The 20,254-nt window shown below is 47.7% G+C and overlaps 1 protein-coding gene across 9 annotated transcripts in view; it reads left to right on the plus strand.

Annotated features, from left to right (window-relative positions):
• Positions 1-20,254, plus strand: part of NTM (neurotrimin) — a 701,070-nt gene that overhangs the window by 635,851 nt on the left and 44,965 nt on the right. The gene's annotated exons all lie outside the window — the stretch shown is intronic.

Genomic DNA, 20,254 nt, shown 5'->3' on the forward strand with positions numbered 1-20,254 from the left:
GCCCCTAGAATGCTGGCTCCCCAGGCACGTACCTACTGTGCCTAATGGGAAATCCTACCCTGTCTCTAGATCTTTTTTTCTCTTGGCCAGCCTCTTTGGTTCCCCCACCAGCCCCCTATCCATTGCCAGGCTCCGGATCATGCACCGCAAGCATGCTGTTCCTTTGCCATCTCAGGCCACAACCCACTTGTTTGCATTCCAGCACAAGGCCTGCTGTGGAGGATCTGCAGCTGAGGACAACTCAAGGAAAAACTGTGACTTGTCCCAAAATCCTGCAGGCGTGGTGTTGGGCCTGGTGGGAGAGAGAATCCCCCGTTCCTCCCTCCTTCCCCTGAGTCTGCCTGACAACTCTGAGCTCTCTGCACAGATTGCTGGCTAATGGGGTGGAGCTAGCTGGAGTGCTTTCTATTAATGGAGCAGAATATAAACAGAATAAAGCCTTCATTTCCCAGGTTGTGGTTTCATTATTAATATACTTTACAGTTCACGGCTTGTTCATTTGCTTCCATGTTTTCTCAGCTGGTGTAATCTGCACCTCGGAGTGAGAACAGTCATAAAATTTCCATTTCCAGTTGAACGTGCATCCAATTCGCCGTGAAATGTTCTCTCTGTCGTGAATATGAAGTGCACCAGGAGCCCAGGGCTGCAGGATTAGGCCGGGAGGATTCCCAGCTCCCTTTCAGGTCTGGGGAAGCAGGGATGCTTTGCCGGGGCATGGGTGTGAATGCTGTTCGTAGCCTGAACGACATGGAGAGCTGAAGTATGAAGAGAGGAGTATGGGGGTGTCATAACCTATTCCCAGATTTGGACCTTAGCGTCCAAAATATGGGGGTGAGCATGAAAACCTCCAAGCTTAGTTACCAGCTTGGACCTGGTAAAGCTGCCACCACCCAAAAAATTAGAGTGTTTTGGGGCACTCTGGTCCCCCCAACAACCTTCCCTGTGGACCCCAAGACCCAAATTCCTTGAGTCTTATAACAAAGGGGAATAAACCATTTCCCTTCCCCCTCCTCCTTCCAGGTGCTCCCTCCCTGGGTTCCTGGAGAGATACACAGAAGCAAGCTCCGTGAATCTAAACAGAGGGACGCCACCCTCCCTGTTTCCAGTCCTGGAAACACAAGTACTTCCTTCTTCACCCAGAGGGAATGCAAAGTCAGGCTAGTAAATCTAACACACACAGATTTCCCCTTGACTTCTTCCTCCCACCAATTCCCTGGAGAGCACAGACTCAATTCCCTGGAGTTCCCCACTAAAGAAAAACTCCAACAGGTCTTAAAAAGAAAGCTTTATATAAAAAGAAAGAAAAAGTACATAAAAATGGTCTCTCTGTATAAGGTGACAAATACAGGGTCAATTGCTTAAAAGAAATATGAATAAACAGCCTTATTCAAAAAGAATACAATTCAGAACACTCCAACAACTACACACATGTAAATACAAAAGAAAAAAAACAATAACCCTTATTGTTTTATGATCTTTGTACTCACAACTTGGAAACAGAAGATTAGAAAGCAGGAGATAGAAAAATCCTTCCCATAGCCAAGAGGGAGGACAGGCACAAGACAAGAACAAAGGACTCACACACAAACTTCCCTCCACCCAGATTTGAAAAAGTCTTGTTTCCTGATTGGTCCTCTGGTCAGGTGTTTCAGGTTACTCCTTTCCAGGTAAAAGAACATTAACCCTTAGCTATCTGTTTATGACAGGGGGGGTTCCTTGGTGATGGCTGGGAAGCAGACAGACAAAGGTGGAAAGCTCTGAGGGGTGAGAAGAAGGGAATGTGGCAGAGGGAGAGATGGAAATTGGATAGAGGGAGAATAAGAAGGGCATAAGAGAAAAGAAAGTGAGGGAGGTGTGTGTGGCTAAGGGTGGGAGAGAGAGAGGAGGAGGGAGAAAAGATGGGTTATAGGGGAAAGAGGGGGTCTGAGGCCTTTGTCGGATTTGGGATTAGAACCCACATCTCTTGATTTTCCCAGAACCAGTGGGATAATTAAAAAAAAATGGCTGCAAATGTTTGCATTAATTTATAAACAATTCCATGTGAGCTATGCATGGGTCTCTTCCACGTTTCACTGGTGCCAACACTTGCAGAAGGGAGCTCTCAAGTCCTTTTCATGAGCCATTGCACGGGACTTGTGCACTCATCCAGTCGGAGAGCAGAAACCATGCCATGCGACTTAGCTAGCCAGTGGAGGGGTACCAACCGTGCTCCAAGAGGGAACAGCAAAGAGTCTCATGGATTTATTTGAGATCAGTTCCAGTGTGTGTGTGTGTGTGTGTGTGTGTGCGCGCGCGCGCGCGTGCGCACATGCAGTGGGAATGTATCCTCTGTCATTTGTACACATGTGAAAAATGGTTTGTCAAATGATTTGGAATAAAATCATGATCTGCTCATGGGTACACGATCCGTACTGAAAAGAGATGAGATTTGTATGTGAAATCATCCATTATGAATTAGTCCTAGTCCCCTGCTGTAAAACTTGTGTGTTGTGCAACAGATGGAACATCAAACCCAGGGAGTGATGGGTGTGACAGCTGAGTGCGAGACTAGTATTGTGTATGTGCATGTATGTCCTAGAGTGTGTGTGTACTTGTGTATGTCTGGGTTCATGCACCGCTCTGCGTTCTCATACACGCGGGTGTGCTTATGTGAGGAGTGGGTGTGTACTCACACCTGTGCAGAGAATGCAGGAGCTTTGACCCTCCAGTTCCAAAGTGGTAAGAGAGGGCAGGTGTGTGCATGAGACCAGGACTGGGAGGGAGGGAGTACCCCCGTGTATCATTGGGATGGCGTCACCCACTGCTCAGGGGCACTTGCCTCTGGAACTCATTTCCCATGAGTGGAGCCTCTCCAAGTTTCTACTGCAGCATCTAAACTTCCAGTGGCCGTGCTGCCCAAAGAGTCAGCACTGGGATTGCGTGCAAAGTCAGCCAAGAGCTGCGGCTGGCTAGGGGTCCGGCCAGAGGCAGTGCCAGGCTCTGGTTCCCTCCCTCTTTGCCCCTTCTGGCTCTCATATGCTTCCTCTTAATGTTTAATTTAGATCACGCCTGCCTAAGTTGTGTTGTTACATGGCTCCGCTCCAGCCAGAGGCAGGTGCCTCTCCTCCCAGGGCTTGCTGAGGGATTAGGATGTCCGCTGGCTGCGAGCCGAGACGAGTAGGACGCTGTGCCGGGCTGCTTTGGGCAATGTGAGTCTATCAGGATTTAGAAGCTAAGCAGGGTTCGGTTTGACTTAGCACTTGGATGAGGGACCACCCAGGAAAACCCTAGGTACTGCAGCAAGCGGGGCTGCTGCTTTAACAGGGAGTGCCGTTCACTTGGAAGCAGCACTTTGTAGGGGGGTTGCATATTTGAGAGGAGACATGGAAGCAGAGACCTTGATCAGTTGTGGCCACTCAGAATCCTGCAATATTTGCATGAATGGGAGTATTAAGCTGGGCTGATTCTGGTCAGCTGCATGTGCTCTCCTTCCTTTGGCCTCCGAAGCTGCGTGCGTGGTTTAGCTGTGAAGCAGCTGCCCTATGCGGAGGTTGCAAAGCACTTTGGGATCCTCCAGGGTGAAAGGCCCCACTGCAAGATCAGATGATGGGAGGATGAAAGGAGGAAGCTGCCTTTCAGTTCTACTGGACTCCCAGTGGGTACAGGGCAAGAGGCTGGGAAGTGGCAGCAGGGTATGGGTCTGAGGTCTCCGTGCAGCAAAGACATTTGAAGATGAGGGAAGTGAGAAGATGTGAGAGCAGCAGGAGAAGTGAACTCTGACACCTGAGGCCAGGGAAAGTAGGGAAGCAAAGAGAGGGAGGAGGTGGATTCACACAACACCTACAGGCTTAATAGTAGCAAGGGCACTCTCAACAGCTGGAGTCACAGCTGGCACTGCAGCGGGGAAGCTGATGCAGCTGGAGCTGCATCTGTGGAGAATTCCACATTGCCGTGGGGAGGACTGCTTAGGCAACCCCACCTCTGCATTCACAGCAAGGCAAGTCCTGGCCCTGAGCTGAAGGGGCAGCCTCCAGAGACTTCCTGGCCCAGCCTGTCCTTGTCTGCTGAGATTGCCAGGGAAGGTGCCCATTAGCGCTGATTGTCTTAGGACTCGATCCTCAAAAGTATGTAGGCTCCTAATTTCCACTGAGGCTAAATACCTTTGTGGATCCAGGCGTCTGGATCTTTAGTAAAGTGGACACTTGTCCACTGAGAACTAGGCTAAGAACCAGCCAGCACTTTCAATACAGGCCACCAAACAGCCTGAGATGCTGAGACATTCCAGCTGCTGCTCTGCTGAGGCCTGGATTTGATCCCGGATCCTAGAGGTTTGGGGGGCTCTGTAACTTATCCCACGTGACCATCCGCTTTCATCTTGAAGGATCACAAAGCGACTGTCAGACTGTATAAAAACAGAATAATTTCACCTGCCACTGAAAGGCAGCCACCTCTGGGGTGGAACAGGCAGCTGCGGAACGGTGCGTAGCAATGCTCAGGGCATGGGAATGAAGGATGCTGTACTGAATTGAAACTGCAGGGAGAATTGAGGGAGGAAGAACACAACAGGGAGCGGTCTAGACATTGGGGCAAAGAAAAGCATCTCATTTTGCCCTCAGACATATGCACAGTGCATGCAGTCATCTGCACATTCAGGTACAGTGATATGAACTCCATGTGCAAAACGGTGGGTGCAGCATTAGAGGCTAAAGACAGACTGCTTGGAAAGTTGGTCTTGGTTCATCTCCTTGCATAGTGTGTTGTCTCTCTCTTCTCATTCTCCCCATCCCAGGCTGTTAATTCCCCTTCTTTCATGTCTTTCACATAATCTCTCTCATATGTGCACTTCCTTGCAGTAGTTTCCCTCTCACCTTCCCACTCTCTTTCGTGAGTTTTCTCTTTTCCTGCCTCTCTCACATTCGAGTGCCTGATCTTTCCCTTCTCTCAGACAAATCCCTCCTCCCTGCCCCCCAGCTCAGCACAGGGTTCCATCCTGCCATGAACTGACACTTTGAGACTGCTCAGTCCCTGGTAGGTTGAAGCTGGTAGCCCAGAAAATAGCATGAGCTATGGCTGGAGCAAAGACTCAGATATGTGCTTCCCTGCTCCATCCCCTTTAAAGCCCCCTCCCCCAAATAGCCCCCAGGACATGGAAACAGAGGACAATAAAACAAACTCCGAGTCCATGCCCAGCTGTGGTGATAATTCCCCTGATCGGGAGCTTTGAAATTCCCCTTTGCTTCCAATTCTCTGCTGAAATAGATTCCGCCCCAGTGTCCTGCACTTCAGGAGGGGAAGGAGAAAATAGTCCATTTTTCTCCCATCTTCTCTCTGTCGAGTTGAGATAATAATAGTCTTTTTCTGATCCCCTGAACTTTCCCATCTGCTTGGTAAAACAATGGCAATTCTTTTTCTTTGCAGTCTCCCTCCTTTCCTCTCCTTTATTTTTATCCTCACCACTATAATTTAAAGCCACAGCAATGCTGTAGCCCATGAGAGGTTCCCCCCCACCCTTGCTTTAATACACTGCTGTTATTTATAATGGCCTTTCCTCTCAGAGTAACACATTCCTCCCCCGCGCACACACCTCTGCCCACCTCTGGAGCAATGGAGCTGGCATCTCACGTGACACTGCTTTCGTCAGGGGAGGGCGTGAGGCCCGGCGGGGTCTCGAGTTGGCCTATTGTTTTTTGTTGGTTGAACGCTTTTGCTCTGGAAGATCAGTGCAAAAACCGTACATATCTCACCGCTTCTGTGAGGTCTGAATGAGAGATCAAGAGGTGTGGGGGAAGGATGGGAGACATAGCAGTTAGAATACCAGACCTTGTCTCTGAACTTGGTGGATTCTAAAAGGCCAGTCTGACTCTTGGTTTCCTGTGGGCTGTGTTGTGAGCCTGGGTTTATAAAATGGGGAAGACTGATATCTTCAGCACAGAGCAGCTCTCCCACAGTACCTCTGCCACGTCCTCCAGTCCTGACCCTCAGCTCTGCTGCTATGCCAGCTCTGCCAGTGCACCACAGGATTGATCCTCAGCACCCCCTGGTCTGCTAACCCTGAACCTCCACTGCAGTCCTGCCAGGGCACGTCCATTCTGTTCCATAGCTTTTTTACTGCCCTGCCAATGCACCACATTCCAAACCCTTAGCGTCCCCTGACCCCCCACTTGTGGGCATTGCATGCTGGGCTGAATGAACCTCATCCCCAGCCATTCCAGTGCTGGATGCTGTTCTACTGGTGCACCCAATCCTGACCTGCAGCCCCTATCCACAGTCCTATCTCTATCCTCCAGGTCTTCCAAAGCCCCTGCATCCTGACACATTGCACCCCCTGCGATGATAGCCCCAGCCATCTTCCCTTCCTTCTGCCCATCTATTTCCCAGGCTACTGTCAATAAGCAGCAATATTCCAAATGATCCTCTGGAAATGGAGATACCAGCACCGTCAAACATGAGGGGTAGAACAAGGCCGCTGGGCTGGAAAACAGCGTGTCTGAAAAACTAAAGATGGTCTCCACATGACGGAGCAGTGACAATGATCAGAACCCTGTTTGAATTCGGATCGCTCGCTCGTCCCCACCAGAACAGAAAGGAGCTCTCCACAGGGCAGAGAGAGGGGACCCAGTAAGCAGCCCAGACCCACACAGGGCTCAGTCATGGGGCTTGGGATGGTCTAATTCGGGGCATACGGAGTGATGCAGCTCAGAAGGGAAGGCCAGAGTCGCATTAGTGTTGCTGCCTTCTGCCCGTGAATTCCATGCTGGTGGACGGTCCCAGACTGGCACAGGTGACTGATGTAGCCCTGCCTCCTCCTGTCCTCACCCCCTCACCGGGACTGGGCAGAGCATTCACGGAGAAGGGATGAGACTGTATGCCGCACGCATTGATCTCTGGTGCCTCCCCCCGTCCCGGGGCACAGCAAGTCACCATGCTGGCCCTTCAGCTGGACTTTGCTGCCTTGTTTTATTTTAACATTTGTTCCCCATCTTCTGAAAAATTGGAAATTTATCTCCAATCAGCCCTTGCCTGGGCTCTTTATTGGCTCCCCCTGCTCCCTCACTTCTTCTCATTTATTTCTGACAGGCATCATGTAACAAATTCCTAATTTGGCGAGCTAGAGATATCCCACAGGCAAAAGAGCAAAGCAGAGATGTGCTGCTACAATTTCGTTACTTCTTCAGTATTCCCCAGCCCCCTGGGGGCAGGAGAGGAATAAAAATATCCACCCCCTCTGAGAAGCCTCCCAGAAGCCTGGACTGACAAAATTTGGACAGACCTGGAAAAGGGGAAGCGTGCAGCTCAGGAGAGTTCACTGGCACAATAAGGGCGCTGGTGTGTGGAATTTCACCATGCAGGGATCCGAGCTGGCATAATTAGGGCAATGCTGCAAGGAAGATCGCAGCGCCCGAGGGCTGGTTGGTACAGTCACGTTCCTGCTCTCTCAAGCAAGTGGTGATTCTGAACCATCATCTTTCCCAGCTGGAACAGGGTCGGCCTGGCCTGGTTTGGGGATGCCAGGCCCAGATGGTGTGGGTGACTCAGTAAGAGATGCTCAGAGTTCTGAGCCAGGACTGTTCCAATACCCCAGCATGGTCTCAGGCTACTGTGCTTAGAGGACGAGATGCAAAACTGAGCTGCTCACTGTTCAGTTGTGGTGCGGGTAGAGCCACAGAGAGGCACGTGTGGGTTAAACAGTGGAAACGCAGTCAGTACGGCTCCTGGGGGTACCACTGCCTGGGGGTAACATTGACTCTGGAAGTTCCTGACTTTCAGAGATGCAGGACTCCCTTAACTGCCGTGGACAGCAGGGAGTGCTGCAGGAGTCCAGTACCTCTGCAACATACCTTCCAGCACTCTCGCCACTTGTGGTCAGACTTTTCAAACGCAGTGTTGCTGGGCAGTTTAATAGCATCAGTGTTCCAACCTAGAGGCGGCTGCATTCTACAGGTGGGAGGAAGGGATCTCTGTATATAGTTTGCAAAGAGCTTTGGGGGGTGTCTCTAGATGATGATGTTCAGTTGCTAGTCATGTGTGTAACTCACATCCTCCTGCCTCCCCACTTGCCCTTCGATTGGATTATTCTTGTGGAGGGAGCAAGGTACATAACCAGTAGGGGACCAGGTGTGACTCAGCCTGCGTCTGGGACCAGCTCCTCTGGTCTCTTCCTCTGCTCTCAGACTGGCTCGCCTGTCCCTTCACAGACTCTGAGCCTGCTTCACAAACTACTAAATAAAGCTGACAGCCCAGGGCTCCTAAACTAAGCACTTTTGAAAGACATCATGTGCTGCTCCCTCAGCTTCCAGCTATGAACTAATATCTCCCTCCCTTCTTCTTCCACCATCCCTCCCACATTTCTTCTTCTCCCATCATTCTTTCTCTTTTCCTTCCTCCTCCTCTTCCCCTCCCCATCTGCCCTGTCACTAGCCATCCCTTGTAAAGTCTCTTTCTCTCCCTCTCTAATCCCCAGAATAGATTTCCGTTGGCTGTAATTACCAGCTGCTTAAAGGTTTAGGGAAGGGCTATTAAATATTCCATGTTGTTTGTGTACTGTATTCAATTCCAGCCCTGTCCAGCATTCTTGGACCTCTGCTCTGGTCTCCAGCGAGAAGCCTGAAGTCTTGCCTGCAGATGTAATAGCCAGTAGCTGAGAGAGGTTTCAGACCCACTGAGAACTGGAGATTTGAGCCAGGGTTGTGTTTTGGTGACTGGAAGGACACACACAAAGCGGTTGAAGTTTCCCAGGTCCTTGTACAGATGGATTTGGCCAATACTTAGTGCTGGGGGTGGGGATGGGGATGGGAATGGTGTTGTTTGTGCTCTACTGCCACTTGCTTCCATCCTTAAAACCCATGTTTGACTGAGCTCTGCAGGGTGCAGCCATTTAGCGGTTCAGATGGAAATCACTTCTTGAAAGCTCTGAGTTTGAGTCTCTTATGGGTGGAGCGTACCACCACTAAAAAATGTAGCCAGTTATAAAACTGATCCCAAGGCACCTGGGATGTTTTCTGGTCTGTCTGTTTGGGGGGGGGGGACGGAGGGAGGGTTGCTAGAAGACTAAAAATAGAATATTTAGGTATCAGTTTGTTGGTTTATTCCATACACGTGAGCGTGACGGCAGGTGTGAGGCAAAGCTTTGCTAAAGCACCTCAGTCCTAATCGGCCGGACAACGTGTCATTGCAGCACTGTCCAAGCATCTCACTCCAGTCCTGCAGCACCCCCTGCTACTCCGGCCATTCACAGCTTTGCCAATGCACTTCAGAGCTGCCCAGTAACACCCCCTGCTAGCCGGGCTTGGGCCCTTCACACTGCATCTCCATCCGGCCCTGCTGCTATTCCAGTCTTGGGCCACTCTACCACTTACCCAACACCCCCTTATCCTGATAGGCAGTCCCCCCTATTTCCCCAAACACAGGCTTCCTTTTCACCCTGGCAACCCAGGCCTGCTGTCTACCACTCACATTTACCTAGCCTAGGCCACCAGAGCACTCAGGGGATGGTGCTCCTGCTCCTCCAGACTCGGGCCTCTCTTGAGCAGAAGCTGGTGAGAATTCCCCATCGTGGTGAATTACACAGCACTTATTCTAGTGTGTTAGAAATGTCCAGCAAAGATTAGGCCAGAAGCATCCAAGCTAATTTGATTACTCAAAGCCCCCTTGCATCCCTGCCTGAAGGGGATAATGGTGGTGTGGTATGTAAAGTGGCTTGACCTAAGCAGAGTCAAGCAAGAAGGGGAATGGGACTCACTCCAGCCAAGGGAAGTTGCGGATTTAGTCTGAAGCCAGAGCTCCCACAAACAGGATGTGTGTGTTTGTCTGAGTGATTTTCATCAGAAGCATCTGTCACTCTCAAACCTCTTCTTAGCATTAAACATTACCCACTGAACCCCATCTGGCGATGAGCCCCTTCCACCATCATGGGCCCCTGCTTCCCCCAGCTCGCCTGAAAAACTCACCGGCAAAGGTGACGAGCCAAACAACAGGACAAGTTAAATCAAAAAGCGCAGCTTTGGCACCCAGGGGGATAATGCACATCAGCTTTGACTTATTGCATGGTGCACACTTACAAGAGAGAAGCAGCAGCTTTTGTCACTGCGAGGGGCCATGAAAAATGAATTAGGGCCGCTGCTGGGAGAGGGCATGTGGGAGAATCTTTCATTCTGGCGACGCTGTCCTCTCTCACCTTGCAGGCAGCCAAGAAAAGAAAAAAGGGTAGGGGGGTGGAGGGAGGAGGGAGTAGCAAAAAAGAAAAGAAAGCAAAGAACTACCAGCTGGTAGAAGTCTAGCCAAGGTCTGGCTTTATCCGCTGGCACCCCTGGAGTGCAGGTGATAGGAGAGAGGGAGGAGGGGTTTGCAGTCACTCAGAGAGGCATCAGAGTCAATACAGGAGAGCACAACTGCAGTGCAATGCTGTTTTTCGTCAGTAGTGCCTCTTGGAAGACAAAGCCACAGGGAGGGGGGTCAGTCAAATTGCAGGGCTGCATAAGAACCCTGCTTTTGGTATCAGCTGGTGAGTTCACCCCCTTTTGAGCGTTGCCGTCTGATGAACTCAGTGGGAAAGTCGTTTGAGAATCACAGCGTTCTGCCTGGAGCTGGTACAAAACCCACAACACCTTCACGTTCCTCTGGTTCTGACATGAAAGTAGCCCAGGTCAGCCTGAAGTCTGGTCCAGGGAGAGGCTTCTGAGGCAGCTGGCCTTGCTCTCCTTGTGGTTTCTTGAGCACTAGGAAAAGATCCTGCCCCAATGCTTGTGCAAAGCAAAGAGATTCTCTATGCCCCTAGTCCTGCCAGGTACCAGCAGGCAGGATCTAATTCTGGGCCCAGGATGAATAAATGCAGCAGGTCTGCAGGCTGATAAGAAAGCTAGCTGACTCAATGTTGTATTGTATGTAGATGCCATTAAGAAAAGCAGCCCCCTAATGTGCACTTACACATGTTTTACTGCCGAGCTACACTAAAGAGCTTTGTGAGCTACAAACTTTGCAACCTCCTCCAACAACAACGTGTATTGTCCAAACATGCCCCTTTCCTGAGGCCTGGCTTTATTAATATGGAAGATAATAGTAAGGTAACGCATAATTCAGCTCAGTTCTTCTCTTCCAGTTTTGCAGCCTGTGGGGCTCCTCTCTCAGGAATGCTCAGCCTAAACCCTGTATCCTCTTCCCCCCAGAGAACCATTCCCACCTCCCTGATGGCTGAGTGGGATTACAAGTCACCTGCCTCAGTCAGTCAGCAGAACCTTCTTCACCCTTTCCCAGCAGGATCCACATCTGCTAACAGGGAGGGTTATTTCAGGCGAGCCTGTTATAGGCTCATTTAATGTGGCTGGACTTGTTCTATCCTCCTCAGCTTTCTCTTTGCTCCTCCTCTAATTCAGCAAACCCTGTGATTTTGTTACTTATTTTGCAGCAGTATATTTACCGTGTGTAGATGTAGGTGAAAAGGCTATTTGTGCATTTTGCATGAATTTCTCATCCTGCCGATCATTCAGAAGTATGGCTCTGAACTTCACTGGCAGTGCAGAAGGGCTTTGCACCGGTTGAAGTCCATGGAAAGTTGGACTTGCAATGACTGCCCCCAAGTGTGATAAATGTCACTGCGTGAACCTGGACCATGAAATTTGAATCCAAACTTTCCCGGAAGTAATTTTATTTTAAATAGGGTTTCATTTGGCCCCATATAGAGTTAGGTTGCCGGGGGTGAACTGCACAACTGGACGCAATTCTCCACCAGAGTTTGGGTCAGAGGTGCCTAGTAGTCAGATTGTGTATTGGACTTCAAGACACACGGTGCCTCTCTGTGTGTGACAGGGTGTATGTAAGCTGAGTTAACACAGTGCATTCCTGTTTCAGTTCCTATTGTATAGCTGGTTGCAGTTGAGTCTCCAAAACAGCTGGCCTTGTTTACAATAACAATCCCCCTTGCCTGCTGCTCCTTGCCTTTGTGCCATTGGCATGATCCTGGAGTGCTGTCACCTCTAAATCAGCTCTTTCCCCAGCACTAACTCAGTTCCTCTCATTCTCTTCCGCATTTCGTTACGTTTGCTACATAGGGGGGATCAAGGATATGACTGTCCCAGCTTTTTCCCCATGGGCTCCATCACAGTCTCATGTATTCTGGATGCTATATGGATGCTGGGCTTTTCTGAGCTTTCATTTCTCTTCCCTGGACTCTGATACCAGCAGCTCTGATAATACCATCTGCACACACTGCTTCCTTCTCTACTCCATCCACATTGGAAATAGAAGGAATCATTCTTTATGCAATTAGTTTGCTTGTACGTTAAAGAGGCTCACTCGAAGATGGTGGGTCCATAGGGTTTTGAATATCTATTTACACCATCCACTTCTTTCCTGAGAGCCTCACACAGTTTAAAGTTCTCATTTTTCTAATAAACATGTAGCCTCAAGTGAGCAACCCTACTGTAACAAAGCGTGCTCCTGAGCAGCCCTGCAATAACAAACTGGTCGTTTACATGCAACCCTAAAATAACTGCATGCTCGTGAGCAACCTTCAATAACAAAATGTGTGTTCAGGAATAACCTGCAATAAAAATGCTCTCTCCAACTCTGCAGGAACAAGCTATCTGCTCAGAGGTGTTCTTTAATTAATCTTAGCAAATTTTACAACGAAGCTGGGGTCAGATTGGCGTTTTCGGGCAATGTCGTCTAGAAGAATGTGCTCCGGCATGGGCATCCAGAGTTCTGATCCAGAGCTCACCACTGACTCGCTCTGTGCCTCCGTTTCCCCACATGTAAAATGAGGATTGTATTTACTGACTTCACCAGGATGTTTTGAGGATTAATTAGTTAATGTTTGTACAGCACTACATACATATTCAATGTTCAAAATGTGAAACCGGGTGAGCTTCACCTAGGTGTGTGTTTTCTTTACAAGCATTTTGCCCAGCTCTTCCATCGCAGCCCACTGTTCTGCATACTTGACGCATTCCCCCTAGTGGCTGGTCCACAGAAGACATCAGCTACCAGCTAGGAGAGTTACCCCTTGAGCTCAATTAGCAGAAGCTCATGCTGTTAGCACTGATAGTTCTGGGGTTTGATCAGGGACAGCCCATGATGGGCAGCCATTACTCTAACATATGTCAGCAATAGCTATGGGGGGAGAATGTACTGGGAGGAGCAGGGCTGGTTGGGAAATGGGTTTCCCATCTCTCCAAAAAATTTCCTGTTCTGCATCGGAATGAATCCGAGACCTTTCAATGTGTTCTGTGAAAAATGAAAGCAAAAGAGAGACAACCTCCTAGCCCGGCAAATGGGGCATGCAGCTGAGATATAGCAGACACCGGTTGAAGCCCCCAGATCTACTATTTCCCTGTGCCCCAGGTGAGTTCTCTAACTGCCTGCTGCTTGGCTGTTCCAGGCTGGGACTCTCCCAGTCTCTCTGGTTGGAGTCTCTGGAACAGGGGCCTGAACCCAGCTCTCCCATGGCCTAGACGAGTGCACTAGCTGCCAGCCTGCTGGCTGCTTTTGTAGGGATCTCTCTCATGTGTCTGCCTCTCTCTCTCTGACCAGACAGTCTATCCACGACCTTGGGAACCAGTGTTGCCAAAAAAGAAATAAAAAATTTTCGTCCAAAAATTCAAACTGGGAGCAACCCCAGTGCTGGTTCAGCAATTGCCCTTGGGCGTGGTAAAGTGCACCATTGGTGTAGGTGCAAAAAGAGGATTATCCATCTCTGTGGCTTCTGTGTCTGAGGGTTTCTCTGGTAGATGTTGCTCTAACTATACGAGAGGTGCTATTCAGGACAGAGCTGAGTCCAGCATCAAACCCAAAACTCCCAGCTTGGGGTCATTGATCTGTTGATTTTGTCACTTTGTGTGTATTTGTGGGACTTTCAGAACATAATGCTAACACGGACTAGTGGAGGACTGGAAGCTAGGGTGACCAGACAGCAAGTGTGAAAAATTGGGACAGGGGTTGGGGGGTAATAGGAGCCTATATAAGGGGAAAAAAAACAAATTCGGGACATCTGGTCACCCTACTGGAAGCAGATGGGCAAATGGGGGCAGAAGAAGACAGACTAGCACTGCACAGACTATATGCACCACCGAGTGGCGCTCATAGCAACTGCTGGATCCCCACCTTTTAGCTGGAGGCATCTCTAACATGCCTTTTAAGACAAGATTTGAGAGTCGGAGGCCGGAGAAGCACAATAGCAGATAGAATGCTTGTACCTCATTGTCTGGAGAAGAGATGGCTGCAGGCTTGCGGAGAATCAGAGCTGCCACTCAGGCGGTTTCAATAGAACAGGTGGCAGATAGATTTCAATAAAAGAAATGAGTATAAATATTGTTAGCGGAGAAGGGAGGAAAAGTGAAAAAGATCTTGTTTGACTAGTCACAGTGGGAAACTTTCAAGGGCTTTTCAGTTAAAAACTCCTCACAATGGAGTTATAATGGGTGTCTTCAGTTAGTTGCATTTCAGAGAGCTACTGAGGACAGTACGCCAACCTGACCCGCCGGGGACTGGTTCCATTGGCTTTGGCACTCAATGGATCCCACCCACACAGCACCACATTGGGGAGGGGCCAGGCCATGCGGCCCCATGATGGCAAAATAAATAGAAAAGAACGGCTGGGTGTGTCAGAGCACTCCTTGGTGTCTGTCTAATGCATTCAGCGATTGTACTATGAGACAGTGTGGCCTAATGGATAGGGCACTGCACTGTGATTCCACAGACCTGGATGCCAGTCCCAGCTGTGCTTCTGACTTTTTGGGTGAGTGTGGTCCCCCTGTGCCCCAGTTTCACCATCTGTAAAATTGAGATAATGATATTCACCATCTGATTTTGCATACATTAAGCACCAGAAGCTCTGCCCTCAGTTGCAAGGTTGCATCTCCTGTTGAAAGCAGCAGAAATCAGACTTGCATACCTGAGAGCAGAACTGGGCCCCAGGTGAAGTAGCAACAAATATCTTTAGGCAGATAATGGTCTGTTGCAAAGACACAAAGGAAGAAATCTAGAGGACTGGCCGTGCAGCGAGAGGAATGAACTTCTGAACTCTCTCATGAAATAACGTGAGGTGTGGAGGTCACACAATGCAGACTGCATCAAGAACAATGGACTTTCCATAATACACCAAGTGCAGCAAGATAGCCACATGATGTGTCATGATACCTTAAATGCATCTCTGTACAAAGGAGTTAGTGCGTCACATGACTTGATAACTGGCGATGTAGATTTCACATGGCAACTTTTTATTCATATTGTGGTAGAACCTAGCAGCTGCATTGTGCTAGGTATTGTACAAACAGAACAAAAAGACAGTCCCTGCCCCAAAGAACCTACCATCTAAACAGCCTATGGAGTCTAACAACTTGGGAAATGCGATGGGGATCTCCTTAAATGAAGGCTCTGAGACTAGATAGTCAGTGCATAGCTATGAACTTCAGTGAGCATGCCCATCTTTCAGGAATGTCCACCCACGACTCTCAAAGCCCTGTCCCAGCATGCTCTGGGCTCGTATATAACCTGGGATGAAATCTTTGGGGGATGGCATCATTCCAAAATCCTGCTCAGGACCGTGGTTGGGGCGTCACCGGCGCCTTTCAGAAGCAGCTCACAATATTTTGCTCACTGATACTTCCAAAGCAAAAGAAAATGGTTCAGGTGCCCCTGAAGATGGCCCTGTCTTTAGCTTGGAGAGGAAGGAGCGGTTAAACTGATCAAGGATAGGAAGAAACTGCTGCTCTAAACTTTCCCAATACCTTGCAGCAAGACAGACCTTCATCGCTTCCTTTACATCTGCCTTGGGCACAACTGAGGCGCTCGTCTTACAGCAGCTCTCACCAGACACCTTCGTCCTGTCCGCCCCGACGGAGACAAAGCAACATCCGCCAGGCCAAGAGGCAAAATTGGACCTGAAAGTTCTGCCGAATCCAATTTAATTAACTGTACAAACAGCGGCGTGTTTGAGTGTGTGAGAGGAAGAGAAAGGCAGGGAAGCATTATTGTTCCCAGGCAGTCAAGCAAGGAGCCATGATTGGCAGAAACAGCACAAAAGCATTTGGGATAAGCAGTGAATATCAAATGCCTTGTGTTTCTGAAAATTAATCTTAAAATCCTTCCTCCTATCCCTACCCTGCTCCTTAAATATCTCTCCAGAGGATGAGAATGAGAGGAAGAATTTGGAAATATTATTGTTAAGATAGTCACTGGGCTTAAGTTATAATACTGGCAACTTTAAATCTGGCCTGCTACCATGGAGACACATTGTATTTCACTGAGTTACTGCCGGATGCTGTGTGATATCTGGTGATAACTGACTGAGTGGTAAATCTGTCAGACTCGGGAGTCACTGCATGTGTGAAATGTTTCTCAGTTGATATTAGAAATGGGACAAAGCAGGACCTCTGATCTGAAGGTCCATGACATTTGTAATTCTCAGAAAGACAATGAACTCACTACAGTCACTGAAACTGGGTTGAATTTCAACAAGGCCTTAACATTCCCCAAATGTTTAAGCCTCACGTATCTCTTCTGCTCTGCAGTAAAAGCTGGACATTTCTCCCAGCTCTGATTACATTGTTCATGACAGTGGTAACATATTATATTGTTGTGACACGGTAAATGATTTCGGACTTTCACTATTGTTTGCACTGAAAGATCAAGACATACAACTGGTATTACGCACATGTCAGTGGGCAGGAGAGCTATCAGTTGCAAAGTTCAGGTGCTTAATCAGATGCTCAGATACCACAGCATTAAGGATTGTATTAAAACATAGGTATGTTGGCAATCTGGCGGACAGTGAGAATTCTGTTTACGGGTCTTCTAGTAAAATAATGAAGACATGTAAGAACATGTTACTTGACATGAGAACATGAAAGATGATATATCTGAAAAGTAAACGATCCGAAATTTTGGTTTAAACAGATTTTTTACTCCATCTAATGGAAATAGAATATTTTTTAAAATAAATAAATTAGGTTCTGGGGGTTTTTTTTATTTCCATGAATATAGATATTGGTTTTTTTTAATTGTTTTCCTTTAATCATTCTCCAGCAGTTTAATCACACTTTAATAGTCCTACTTCAGATTTTGGAAGCTCAGATATAACAGTCCTGGGCTAGTGCAGGAGAACCAAGAAGTGGAAATGATGTTAATTAACCAAAAGTGAAACTGACCAGTTTAGTTTCATTGTCCAAACTGAGTGAAAAGAAAAAGTATAGAAAATAGAGAAAAATTGTGAAAAGTAACTGATTTTTAAAATGCTTCTATTTTTAACAATCCTAAAAGCTGCTAAGTGTATCACAGGCAGAGCTGGTCAGGAATTTTTCACTGAAAAACAAGTTTCAATTCACAGAACAGTGTCAGACTCAACAAATTTCCCAGCTTGAAAAAACATTGAGAAAAAATGTCTGGAAATTTTCAGAATGTTTCATTCTAGTTTTTCAGTTCAAATGCTTTTTTGATTTGGAAATTTAAGCTAATTAGGGGTGGTGTGTTTTTGTCGTTGTTGTTGTTGTTTGTTTGTTTGTTTTTAAAGACTAAAATAGAAATAGTCCAAAATGATCAAAATGAAATGTTTGGGTTGACCCAAAGCCAATATTTTTATTTATTTATTAATTTATTTATTTTGGTTCACAAATATATTTGAGATTATGATTTTTTATCCAGATTTGAGATAGGAAAATAATTTTTAGCCTTGAAAATATTTGTGAGATGGGAAAATCGGTTTTGACCACAGCTGTAAGCACAAATAAAGAATGGAATTCTGCTTTGCCATTTCCCTACACCCTGCAAAATCCTGTACGTCAAAGCTGAAGGAGTGAAGCTGCTGAATCAGGATATTAGAGAGAAAAGGTCTCTCTAATACCCTAAGACCAAGAGTGCTACAACTACACTGCAAACCAGGACCGACGAGAGGGGGGGAAACTGGTACAATTACCGGGGCATGGCAATCCGGAAGGGGGCCTGAGTCCTGGCTTCCTAGGCTTCATCGGCCCTATTTAGCCGGTCTGCCCTTGCTGGGGGACCCGGAAAAAAAAATGTCACCAGGGCCCGAACCTGCTCTTGACGGTCCTGCTGCAAACTAAATCAGGATTGCATTTTGCACTTATGTAAATGACCTCAGTGCTGAAAAGGGGTGAATGAGGTACTACGTGCTTAAGATTAATTATTAGTATCATTGTTTATTTTATTTACTATACACATTTATAATAGAGCCATCACAATAGTGTCCGAGTGCCATTTCAGATATATGACTCTTAGCTTTAGAGTGTCACCTTAAGGCACAAATTCCTGACACCTTAATTTTTATTGCCAGAAGTAACCATAAATTGATAGCTCAGAAATGCTATTGGGATTGTAATTAACTAGTTACTATTTCACCTCCAAAAGAAGCAATGTTTCATGGAGCTCACTTTTACTTATCTGGAATCAGTTGCTGTCAACATCTGCTGAAGTCAGTATAAAGATTTATAGACCTTAGAGGTAAATATTGACCAATGAGTAGGCTGGCTTAATGTTCACCTTGAAGGACAATAAATTGTGCTATTGATTGAAGCTAGATGTCAATATCTCTATTGTGGCAAACATTTTAATAAAATTATATCCATAAAATATTCTTATTTTCAAGCTCGCCTGATTTCTGAGCTGGATAAAATCATGGGATAGCTTTGCTGTGGAAAGGGGCCAGTGCAGCAACGAAGCCGTGGGACCTTGTGACTCAGGTGTGGGGCTGGGAGTCAGGGCTCATGGGTTCTATGGCCAGCTCTGGTGCTGATACCATGTGACCTGCAGTATGTCATTTTCATGCTCCATGCCTCAGTTTCCCCCTTTGGAAAATGGGAACAATGAGGCTGACCTGCTGGATGGGTAAAATTGACCGAATAAATGAAGTGATGCTTGTAGAACACTTGAGATCTTTGGATTAAAAAGGGATGTGCTATTATTTATTAATATTGCAGTAGAACCGTGGGTCCCCAGCTGAGAACAGGGTCCTTCCATGCTAGTGCTGCGCATATGCATCGTAGGAGTCAATCTAAACAGACGAAGTAGACCCAGGGCAGAAAGGAAAGAGATGCACAGAGGGGCAAAATGACTTACCCAAGGTCACACAGCTGGTTAGTGGATTTTCCTTCTCTTTTGGAAAGAGCCGAGGAATCCCCATTGTGCCGACCGTTGCGTTCTACATGTGTGTCTCTGTGGTGTCATAGGCACACACAGTGCATGACAGGGGGAGACTCCAGTCCAGTGCATACTCATTACACCATGAGTAGAGGCAGCACCAAGGTGAGGAGTGGGAATACTGGGCTAACACGAGCAGGGTAGAGCAGGAAAGCACTTAAGGAAGCTTTTTATGTTCATGTTTTTGTCTTGTGCATGGGAAGTCAGCCTGGTGATCAGGTGAGATGCTGTGGACTCTACTGTCTGCAGTGGGAAAGAAGCAACTCCTGCACTGAACAGGGCCTTGGGAGCCACATGGATGAAAGGCGCCGTTAGAATGGCTCTCGTGTGCTGCTGTGACAAGAGTGGCATGAATGCGCCGCCAGGTTAGAGTCTTACGAGGGCTGTACATGGAGAGGAAGGATCAGCTTGTCGTTAAAATGCTGCATTCGAGGTCTTGGTTCAGTTCATGATTCTGCCACAGACTCACTGCGTGACCTTGGCCAAGGCACTTAATCTCCCTGAGGCTCAGTTCCCCATCGATTTAAAAGAAAAGGGGTAATAGTTCCTTCCTTCCACACATTGTCTGGTCTATTCAGAGTGTTAGCTATCTAGGGTAGGGACAGTCTCTTCTTCTGTGTATATACTCCATCTACCACAACAGGACCCTCATCTTGTCTAGCCACTAGTCTAATGCACATAAATAATAATCAAAATCCAGATTCTCATTTGCAGAGCATATTTCCCAGAGGTGCAGTGCTCTCTCTGTCAGTGCCAGGAGACATGGTGAAGCAGTCTGGAGTTGGAGAAAGTTTTTCAGTCAGCTCTCGAAGATACAGAAGCGCAAGGCAGGTTGCACTGGGACATCCTTCTTCATTAAAGCTTCTTTAATGGGCACAACACAATGTGCAGTCTGGGGAACTTGGAAGGCAAATCCCAGAGACCTGAACAGACATTAAGCCAAGCGAGGATGGCACGGCATTAGTCTGGGTGCATGTGTTCACATTCTTGTCCGTTATTATCATGTTACAGCCTAGATGAAAACGATGGGTTGAGAGAGAAAAGGAGAAGACGATTGAAGGGTGTGGGGCAGGGGTAGGAAGAAAAGTGCTTTCTCCTGCTCAGTGGCCTGGTTTCTGCAGCCCCGATCCAA

Source organism: Gopherus flavomarginatus, chromosome 13 (genome assembly GCF_025201925.1).
Source record: "Gopherus flavomarginatus isolate rGopFla2 chromosome 13, rGopFla2.mat.asm, whole genome shotgun sequence".
Taxonomy (NCBI): Eukaryota; Metazoa; Chordata; order Testudines; family Testudinidae; genus Gopherus; species Gopherus flavomarginatus.